Source organism: Salmo trutta, chromosome 31, assembly GCF_901001165.1.
Source record: "Salmo trutta chromosome 31, fSalTru1.1, whole genome shotgun sequence".
NCBI lineage: Eukaryota > Metazoa > Chordata > Actinopteri > Salmoniformes > Salmonidae > Salmo > Salmo trutta.
In genome coordinates this window covers 41,399,871-41,412,161 of record NC_042987.1, presented here as the reverse complement: position 1 = coordinate 41,412,161, position 12,291 = coordinate 41,399,871, and the positions used below count along the sequence as shown (strand labels likewise).

At 43.6% G+C, this 12,291-nt stretch overlaps 1 pseudogene; it reads right to left on the bottom strand.

The window, feature by feature from the left end:
- The window catches only part of LOC115169222 (acetyl-coenzyme A synthetase, cytoplasmic-like), a 49,957-nt pseudogene that overhangs the window by 17,561 nt on the left and 20,105 nt on the right, over positions 1–12,291 (bottom strand).

Here is a 12,291-nt window from a genome sequence, read left to right as displayed (position 1 = left end):
ATAAATCCCCACAATATCAACAAACAAAATCAATCTTTCAAAACATGCAAAAATCATTATTTTTACACACGAGACAAAGCATCTGCGAATACATTATCTGAACCCTTTTTGTGGCAGATCTCCAAATTATAATTCTGCACAATAAGCGCCCAACACATAAGGCGCTGGTTCTGGTTGTACATACGGTGGAGAAACACTAAAGGGTTATGGTCCGTATATACAATCACAGGTAGGGCACTAGAACCTATGTACACCTCAAAATATTGCAGAGCTAACAACAACGCTAGAGCTTCTTGCTCGATAGTGGCATAGTTTGTCTGACATTTGTTACATTTCCTGGAAAAATAACACACAGGATGATCCAGTCCACTCTTGTCCTGCTGCAGTAGAACAGCACCAGCACCTCTGGCACTAGCATCTACCTCAAGTTTAAATGGTTTTTCAAAATTCGGAGCAGCAAGTACAGGGGTATTACATAACAGTGCTTTAGCAGTCTCAAAAGCTACCTTACAGTCCGGGGACCACTCAAATGATCTTGCTGGACTGAGCAAATCGCAGGATACCTGTTAGACCATACACAGGATACCTGTATCCGTAACACAGGTAATATTAATTACAGAGAAATAATTTTATAAGTTTGCATGTCATGTCACTTAATCCGGCATAGCCAAAGACACGACACAGGATAGGATCTAACAGGATATGGTCTAACACGATATGATCTAACAGGATAGGATCTAACAGGATAGGATCTAACAGGATCTAACAGGATATGGTCTAACAGGATATGGTCTAACAGGATATGATCTAACAGGATATGATCTAACAGGATCTAACAGGATATGGTCTAACACGATAGGATCTAACAGGATAGGATCTAACAGGATCTAACAGGATATGGTCTAACAGGATATGATCTAACAGGATAGGATCTAACAGGATCTAACAGGATATGGTCTAACACGATAGGATCTAACAGGATATGATCTAACAGGATGGGATCTAACAGGATCTAACAGGATAGGATCTAACAGGATCTAACAGGATGGGATCTAACAGGATATGATCTAACAGGATATGGTCTAACAGGATCTAACAGGATATGATCTAACAGGATATGATCTAACAGGATATGATCTAACAGGATAGGATCTAACAGGATATAATCTAACAGGATATGGTCTAACAGGATAGGATCTAACAGGATATAATCTAACAGGATATAATCTAACAGGATATGATCTAACAGGATATAATCTAACAGGATATGATCTAACAGGATAGGATCTAACAGGATATAATCTAACAGGATATGGTCTAACAGGATATGATCTAACAGGATATGGTCTAACAGGATATGATCTAACAGGATATGGTCTAACAGGATCTAACAGGATAGGATTTAACAATGGGAATTCCAAACCACCCGTTGTCGTTGTATAATGAATGAATTAAGTACCACGTTAGCATCAAAGTCGCTATCTGAATGTAATTGTGGTTGTCTATGAACATGATTGATCTAATGTAATCAATCACAGAATGTAATCAATCACAGAATGTTGTAAGAAAAGGGTTGAGTGTCTTACCGTCTCCGGTCACGTAAAAACCTGGACATTTCTTGAAGTATGTGTTCTCAAACCGCTCCTGGTTTCCGTACACGGTGCGCATGATACCAGGCCAGGGCCGACGGAACACCTGCAACCACATACTTCTGAACATTATGCATCGAAAACAGCCAAATATATCCAAATCTGATTTTAGTAACCACATTGTGGGCCTGTTACTATACATCGATCATGACGGATTTGACGAATATCCACTTTATTAAATCTCATTTGTTGAATGTGAGCCAATTCGGCATCCTTCTATCCTCCACGGTCAGCTTTCCATTGACCTCCTTACCGCACCTATTACAGACCAAGGCTCTTAGTTTAGAGATATTATGGTAATATTAATACCTGTACATAATGAAATACCTGCAACAACATTACAAACCATGGCTCTTAGTTTAGAAATATTACGGTAATATTACTACCTGTACATAATGAAATATCTGCAACAACATTACAGACCATGGCTCTTAGTTTAGAAATATTACGGTAATATTACTACCTGTACATAATGAAATACCTGCAACAACATTACAGACCACGGCTCTTAGTTTAGACATAATACGGTAATATTACTACCTGTAGGTAACTGGTTAGTCACCTACAGGTATATAACTGGTTAGTCACCTACAGGTATATGACTGGTTAGTCACCTACAGGTCTATGACTGGTTAGTCACCTACAGGTCTATGACTGGTTAGTCACCTACAGGTATATGACTGGTTAGTCACCTACAGGTCTATAACTGGTTAGTCACCTACAGGTCTATAACTGGTTAGTCACCTACAGGTCTATGACTGGTTAGTCACCTACAGGTCTATAACTGGTTAGTCACCTACAGGTCTATAACTGGTTAGTCACCTACAGGTCTATAACTGGTTAGTCACCTACAGGTATATAACTGGTTAGTCACCTACAGGTCTATAACTGGTTAGTCACCTACAGGTCTATAACTGGTTAGTCACCTACAGGTCTATAACTGGTTAGTCACCTACAGGTCTATAACTGGTTAGTCACCTACAGGTCTATAACTGGTTAGTCACCTACAGGTATATAACTGGTTAGTCACCTACAGGTCTATGACTGGTTAGTCACCTACAGGTATATAACTGGTTAATCACCTACAGGTATATGACTGGTTAGTCACCTACAGGTCTATGACTGGTTAGTCACCTACAGGTATTTGACTGGTTAGACTGGTCTTATCCGGTGTCCTGTGTGAATTTATATATGCTCTCTCTAATTCTCTCTTTCTCTCTTTCTTTCTTTCTTTCTTTCTCTCGGAGGACCTGAGCCCTAGGACCATGCCTCAGGACTACCTGGCATGATGACTCCTTGCTGTCCCCAGTCCACCTGGCCATGCTGCTGCTCCAGTTTCAACTGTTCTGCCTGCGGCTATGGAACCCTGACCTGTTCACCGGACGTGCTTGTTGCACCCTCGACAACTACTATGATTATTATTATTTGACCATGCTGGTCATTTATGAACATTTTAACATCTTGACCATGTTCTGTTATAATATCCACCTGGCACAGCCAGAAGAGGACTGGCCACCCCTCATAGCCTGGTTCCTCTCTAGGTTTCTTCCTAGGTTTTTGGCCTTTCTAGGGAGTTTTTCCTAGGGAGTTTTTCCTAGCCACCGTGCTTCTTTCACATGCATTGCTTGCTGTTTGGGGTTTTAGGCTGGGTTTCTGTACAGCACTTTGAGATATCACCTGATGTACGAAGGGCTATATAAATACATTTGATTTGATTTGATTTGATTTAGTCAGTGAGGTACATGTACACCAGCATAAAACAGCTTCTGGACCACCAGGCAGCCATATTTCCTAGTTAGTAGTGACTTGGTGTGGATAAATGGCACTGAGCAGTGTCTAATGAAATAGTAAACCTTTAGGGCCTTACAGCTGATCCAGGCTTCAGAGGAGTAGCAGCAGGAAGTGGCGTCAGAACATGACCGCCCTGGAAGACAACAACACATCATGACTGCAACACAACAAGGTGACTTCCTGAGTACCAAAATAAACAACGAAATCCAAATCAGCCGAGACTTCCGCTATGGTCGTACGAACGGGATACACAATAGGAACATAAAGTTCCACCGGGCAGACGGACCTCATGTTCCGATACCGTCTGCCCGATGGGAGAGAACAGCTCGTGGCTGGGGGGGGGATGTGGGGTCCTTGATGATGGGATGTGGGGGGTCCTTGATGATGGGATGTGGGGTCCTTGGTGATGGTGATGGGATGTAGAGTCCTTGGTGACGGGATGTGGGGGGTCCTTGGTGATGGGATATGTGGGGTCCTTGGTGATGGGATGTGGGGTCCTTGGTGATGGGATGTAGAGTCCTTGGTGATGGGATGTGGGGGGTCCTTGGTGATGGGATGTAGAGTCCTTGGTGATGGGATGTAGAGTCCTTGGTGATGGGATGTGGGGTCCTTGGTGATGGGATGTAGAGTCCTTGGTGATGGGATGTGGGGTCCTTGGTGATGGGATGTAGAGTCCTTGGTGATGGGATGTGGGGTCCTTGGTGATGGGATGTGTGGTCCTTGATGATGGGATGTGGGGTCCTTGGTGATGGGATGTGGGGTCCTTGATGATGGGATGTGGGGTCCTTGGTGATGGGATGTGGGGTCCTTGGTGATGGGATGTGGGGTCCTTGGTGATGGGATGTAGAGTCCTTGATGATGGGATGTGAGGGGTCCTTGGTGATGGGATGTGGGGTCCTTGGTGATGGGATGTGGGGGGTCCTTGATGATGGGATGTGGGGTCCTTGGTGATGGGATGTGTGGTCCTTGATGATGGGATGTGGGGTCCTTGGTGATGGGATGTGGGGTCCTTGGTGATGGGATGTGGGGGGTCCTTGATGATGGGATGTGAGGGGTCCTTTGTGATGGGATGTGGGGTCCTTGGTGATGGGATGTGGGGTCCTTGGTGATGGGATGTGGGGGGTCCTTGATGATGGGATGTGAGGGGTCCTTTGTGATGGGATGTGGGGGGTCCTTGGGGACGGGATGAGGGGGTGATGGAAAATAACCAGTGTTTTGCAGGAAGAGGATGATGCTCAACACAGTGGAGATACACACACACACACAAACACACACACAGAAACACACACAGTCACAGACACACACACACTCACGGTCTCAGTCTGCCAGAAGGTGTCCACGACGGGACATCTCTTCTGACCAACAACCTCGTAGTACCAAAGCCACGCCTCCGGGTTGATGGGCTCGCCTACAGTTCCCAGGATCCTCAGCGAAGACAGGTCGTATCTGCAGGAAGTGACAGGGTTAGTGAGTAAAGGGGTGCGTTCGACATTGCCGATGAGACTGATCAACAAATCCCATTGCATCATAAATAACTACTCAATAATATTTGTAAATCAGTCAGTCACAATTGGCCCATGATGAAGGGGAGGGGTCCATGATGAAGGGGAGGGGTCCATGATGAAGGGGAGTGGTCCATGATGAAGGGGAGTGGTCCATGATGAAGGGGAGTGGTCCATGATGAAGGGGAGTGGTCCATGATGGGGAGGAGTGGTCCATGTTGATGAGGAGTGGTCCATGATGAGGAGGGGTCCATGATGAAGGGGAGTGGTCCATGATGAAGGGGAGTGGTCCATGATGAAGGGGAGTGGTCCATGATGAAGAGGAGTGGTCCATGATGATGGGGAGTGGTCCATGATGAGGAGGGGTCCATGATGAAGAGGAGTGGTCCATGATGATGGGGAGTGGTCCATGATGAGGAGGGGTCCATGATGAAGGGGAGTGGTCCATGATGAAGGGGAGTGGTCCATGATGAAGGGGAGTGGTCCATGATGATGGGGAGTGGTCCATGATGATGGGGAGGGGTCCATGATGAAGGGGAGTGGTCCATGATGAAGGGGAGTGGTCCATGATGAAGGGGAGTGGTCCATGTTGATGGGGAGTGGTCCATGATGAAGGGGAGTGGTCCATGATGATGAGGAGTGGTCCATGATGAAGGGGAGTGGTCCATGATGATGAGGAGTGGTCCATGATGATGAGGAGTGGTCCATGATGATGAGGAGTGGTCCATGATGATGGGGAGGGGTCCATGATGAAGGGGAGTGGTCCATGATGATGAGGAGTGGTCCATGATGAAGGGGAGTGGTCCATGATACATCATGGTTTTGATGCTCTCCAACACGGTCAAGAAGTGCTGACACTATACAGATCAGGTTCACTGAGAGTGCTGTTTATTAATGCTGGTGCAGATGGTGCAGATGGTGTAGATGGGTGTAAATACACTGCTTTATTTCTGCTTTATTTCTGCTATATTACTGCTATATTACTGCTATATTACTGCTATATTACTGCTATATAACTGCTGTATTACTGCTATATAACTGCTGTATTACTGCTATATTACTGCTTTATAACTGCTATATAACTGCTATATAACTGCTTTATAACTGCTTTATTACTGCTATATAACTGCTATATAACTGCTTTATTACTGCCACAGTACTAGGGTTCAGATCAGTGCTCGTCTTCTAACGGTTGGAGGAGTTTGCACATTTTAGACCATTCCGTTGTTCCTGAAGTTGAATGTCCACCCACCCTGCGCACAGCGTGATGCCAAATGAACTCGCCCACTGTGAGAAGACATAGCGCGCGGATGGTGCGTGCATTCATGTGTGCGTTCGTATGCGTTTGTGTGTCTCTTACTTTTGTAGTGGCTCTTTCCCGTACTTCATGAGAAGGCGTGGGAGCTGTGTAGAACTTGGTCACTCTGTACTTCTCAATCACCTCCCAGAAACGCCCCGCGTGAGGGTGGACTGGAATACCCTCAAACTGGAGAACACACACAGTAATCAGATGGATTATTTTTTGTAACATGATACAATATGATATATCTGTCTGCAGAACTGCATAATGCAGACAGATGTAATGCAGACCGATATAAATGCAGACTGATATAATGCAGACAGATAGTAATGCAGACAGATGTAAATGCAGACAGATATGAATGCAGACATATGTAAATGCAGACATATATAATGCAGACAGATGTAAATGCAGACATATATAATGCAGACAGATATAATGCAGACAGATATAAACCCTGCCAGCCAGACTAGATGTCTTAGTCTTTTACTGCTTTACATTAACATATGTCAGAAACCAGTTCTATGTTAGTAATACTGACCCGTTCTATACCAGTTCTATACCAGTTCTATACCAGTTCTACTGACCAGTTCTATACCAGTTCTATACCAGTTCTACTGACCAGTTCTATACCAGTTCTATAACAGTTCTATACCAGTTCTACTGACCAGTTCTACTGACCAGTTCTACTGACCAGTTCTATACCAGTTCTATACCAGTTCTACTGACCAGTTCTATACCAGTTCTACTGACCAGTTCTACTGACCAGTTCTATACCAGTTCTATACCAGTTCTACTGACCAGTTCTATACCAGTTCTATACCAGTTCTATACCAGTTCTACTGACCAGTTCTACTGACCAGTTCTATACCAGTTCTACTGACCAGTTCTATACCAGTTCTATACCAGTTCTACTGACCAGTTCTATACCAGTTCTACTGACCGGTTCTATACCAGTTCTATACCAGTTCTACTGACCAGTTCTACTGACCAGTTCTATACCAGTTCTACTGACCAGTTCTATACCAGTTCTACTGACCGGTTCTATACCAGTTCTATACCAGTTCTATACCAGTTCTACTGACCAGTTCTATACCAGTTCTACTGAACAGTTCTACTGACCAGTTCTATACCAGTTCTACTGACCAGTTCTATACCAGTTCTATACCATTTCTACTGACCAGTTCTATACCAGTTCTACTGACCAGTTCTATACCAGTTCTATACCAGTTCTACTGACCAGTTCTACTGACCAGTTCTATACCAGTTCTACTGACCAGTTCTATACCAGTTCTACTGACCAGTTCTATACCAGTTCTATACCAGTTTTATACCAGTTCTATACCAGTTCTACTGACCATTTCTACTGACCAGTTCTATACCAGTTCTACTGACTAGTTCTATACCAGTTCTATACCAGTTCTATACCAGTTCTACTGACCAGTTCTACTGACCAGTTCTACTGACCAGTTCTACTGACCAGTTCTACTGACCAGTTCTATACCAGTTTTATACCAGTTCTACTGACCAGTTCTACTGACCAGTTCTATACCAGTTCTACTGACCAGTTCTATACCAGTTCTATACCAGTTCTATACCAGTTCTACTGACCAGTTCTATACCAGTTCTACTGACCAGTTCTATACCAGTTCTATACCAGTTCTACTGACCAGTTCTATACCAGTTCTACTGACCAGTTCTATACCAGTTCTATACCAGTTCTACTGACCAGTTCTACTGACCAGTTCTATACCAGTTCTACTGACCAGTTCTACTGACCAGTTCTATACCAGTTCTACTGACCAGTTCTACTGACCAGTTCTATACCAGTTTCTATACCAGTTCTACTGACCAGTTCTATACCAGTTCTATACCAGTTCTATACCAGTTCTACTGACCAGTTCTAACTGACCAGTTCTATACCAGTTCTACTGACCAGTTCTACTGACCAGTTCTATACCAGTTCTATACCAGTTCTACTGACCAGTTCTATACCAGTTCTATACCAGTTCTACTGACCAGTTCTATACCAGTTCTATACCAGTTCTACTGACCAGTTCTATACCAGTTCTACTGACCAGTTCTACTGACCAGTTCTATACCAGTTCTACTGACCAGTTCTATACCAGTTCTATACCAGTTCTATACCAGTTCTACTGACCAGTTCTATACCAGTTCTACTGACCAGTTCTATACCAGTTCTATACCAGTTCTACTGACCAGTTCTATACCAGTTCTACTGACCAGTTCTATACCAGTTCTATACCAGTTCTACTGACCAGTTCTACTGACCAGTTCTATACCAGTTCTACTGACCAGTTCTATACCAGTTCTACTGACCAGTTCTATACCAGTTCTACTGACCAGTTCTATACCAGTTCTATACCAGTTCTACTGACCAGTTCTATACCAGTTCTATACCAGTTCTATACCAGTTCTACTGACCAGTTCTACTGACCAGTTCTATACCAGTTCTACTGACCAGTTCTACTGACCAGTTCTATACCAGTTCTATACCAGTTCTACTGACCAGTTCTACTGACCAGTTCTATACCAGTTCTACTGACCAGTTCTACTGACCAGTTCTATACCAGTTCTACTGACCAGTTCTATACCAGTTCAACACCAGTTCTACTGACCAGTTCTACTGACCAGTTCTATACCAGTTCTACTGACCAGTTCTATACCAGTTCTATACCAGTTCTATACCAGTTCTACTGACCAGTTCTATACAAGTTCTATACCAGTTCTATACCAGTTCTATACCAGTTCTACTGACCAGTTCTACTGACCAGTTCTATACCAGTTCTACTGACCAGTTCTACTGACCAGTTCTATACCAGTTCTATATCAGTTCTATACCAGTTCTACTGACCAGTTCTACTGACCAGTTCTATACCAGTTCTACTGACCAGTTCTATACCAGTTCTACTGACCAGTTCTATATCAGTTCTATACCAGTTCTATACCAGTTCTACTGACCAGTTCTATATCAGTTCTACTGACCAGTTCTACTGACCAGTTCTATACCAGTTCTACTGACCAGTTCTATATCAGTTCTATATCAGTTCTATACCAGTTCTATACCAGTTCTATACCAGTTCTACTGACCAGTTCTACTGACCAGTTCTACTGACCAGTTCTATACCAGTTCTACTGACCAGTTCTATACCAGTTCTATACCAGTTCTATATCAGTTCTATACCAGTTCTACTGACCAGTTCTACTGACCAGTTCTATACCAGTTCTACTGACAAGTTCTATACCAGTTCTACACCAGTTCTACTGACCAGTTCTATACCAGTTCTATACCAGTTCTATACCAGTTCTATACCAGCTCTACTGACCAGTTCTATACCAGTTCTACTGACCAGTTCTACTGACCAGTTCTATATCAGTTCTATACCAGTTCTATATCAGTTCTATACCAGTTCTACTGACCAGTTCTATACCAGTTCTATACCAGTTCTATACCAGTTCTACTGACCAGTTCTACTGACCAGTTCTATACCAGTTCTATACCAGTTCTATACCAGTTCTATATCAGTTCTATACCAGTTCTATACCAGTTCTACTGACCAGTTCTACACCAGTTCTACTGACCAGTTCTATACCAGTTCTTCTGACCAGTTCTATACCAGTTCTATACCAGTTCTACTGACCAGTTCTATACCAGTTCTATACCAGTTCTATACCAGTTCTATACCAGTTCTACTGACCAGTACGCTGGTACCCCCGTTGGCCAGGGGTCCATAGGTGATGTAGGAGTGTCCGGTGATCCATCCTATGTCAGCGGTACACCAGTACACATCGTCTGGCTGGTGGTCAAACACATACTTAAAGGTCAGAGAGGTGTAGAGCAGGTAGCCTGCTACCGTGTGGAGAACACCCTGTAGAAGAGGAAGACACAGGGTCAACACACACAAACACTTAGAAACACACATTTAAAACACAAAGGGTTAACACAGGACCCCCCCCCCCCCCCCCCCCCCCCCCCCCAGTGTGTGTGTCCTACAGTGTGTGTGTCCTACCTTTGGTTTGCCAGTAGATTCACTGGTATAAAGTATAAAGAGAGGATCCTCTGCATCCAACCACTCAGGTTCACACTGCTCTGAGACCTGTCCCATCACCTCGTCCCAACACACATCACACGCAGCATCCCACGGGGTCTGGACGACAGGAAATACAACAGGACTCAGGTTCACACTGCTCTGAGACCTGTCCCATCACCTCGTCCCAACACACATCACACGCAGCATCCCACGGGGTCTGGACGACAGGAAATACAACAGGACTCAGGTTCACACTGCTCTGAGACCTGTCCCATCACCTCGTCCCAACACACATCACACGCAGCATCCCACGGGGTCTGGACGACAGGAAATACAACAGGACTCAGGTTCACACTGCTCTGAGACCTGTCCCATCACCTCGTCCCAACACACATCACACGCAGCATCCCACGGGGTCTGGACAACAGGAAATACAGCAGAAATACAACACAGTCAGAATACAGTAGAAATACAGCAGGAAAGACAGCAGAAATACAACACAGTCAGAATACAGTAGAAATACAGCAGGAAATACAGCAGAAATACAACACAGTCAGAATACAGTAGAAATACAGCAGGAAATACAGCAGAAATACAACACAGTCAGAATACAGTAGAAATACAGCAGGAAATAAAGCAGAAAAACAACACAGTCAGAATACAGTAGAAATACAGCAGGAAATACAGCAGAAATACAACACAGTCAGAATACAGTAGAAATACAGCAGGAAAACAACACAGTCAGAATACAGTAGAAATACACCAGGAAATACAGCAGAAAAACAACACAGTCAGAATACAGTAGAAATACACCAGGAAATACAGCAGAAAAACAACACAGTCAGAATACAGTAGAAATTCACCTGGAAATACAGCAGAAATACAACACAGTCAGAATACAGTAGAAATACAGCAGGAAATACAGCAGAAAAACAACACAGTCAGAATACAGTAGAAATACACCAGGAAATACAGCCGAAAAACACCACAGTCAGAATACAGTAGAAATACACCAGGAAATACAGCAGAAACACAACTTAGTCAGAATACAGTAGAAATACACCAGGAAATACAGGGGGTGAGAGGACAACATATACAGTTCATTCGGAAAGTATTCAGCCTTATTCTAAAATTGATTAAATCATTTTTTTTACCTCATCAATCGATACACAATACCCCATAATGACAAAGCTAAAACCGATATTTTTACATTTTTGCAAATTTCTTAAAAATAAAAACCGGAAATATCACATTTACATAAGTATTCAGACCCTTTACTCAGAACTTTGTTGAAGCACCTTTGGCAGCGATTAAAGGATCCTCAGGAGGCTGAAGATGTCACGGTTGTCGTCGGTAATGGAGGACCAAAACGCAGCAGGTATGTGTATGCTCATCTTGATGTTTATTTACTTTCAAAATGAATATCAAAATAACAAAACCACGAGAACGAACGAACGAACGAACGAAATGAACGAATAACAACAACAACAACAACAACAACAACAACAACAAACAGTCTGACAAAGCATAAGGCTCAACACAGAACAATCTCCCACAAAATACAAGACAAACACACCCAACTAATATAGGACTTCCAATCAAAGGCAACACCAAACAGCTGCCTTCAATTGGAAGTCCAACCCCAATTAACTCAACATAGAAACACACACACCAGACTAACCATAGAATACATGAAAACCAAACAGTGCCCAAAAACCCCGGAATACTTAAATCAAATGCCCCTTCAACAAACACACCACCCCGAACCACATAAAACGAATACCCTCTGCCACGTCCTGACCAAACTACAATACCAATTAACCCTTATACTGGCCAGGACGTGACAGAAGAAATGTGGCTTGTCACCTAAATCCCTCACAAACTTTTCTGGAGCTCTGTCATTGTGACCATCGGGTTCTTGGTCACGTCCCTGACCAAGGCCCTTCTCCCCCGATCGCTCAGTATGGCCAGGCGGCCAGCTCTAGAAAGAGTCTTAG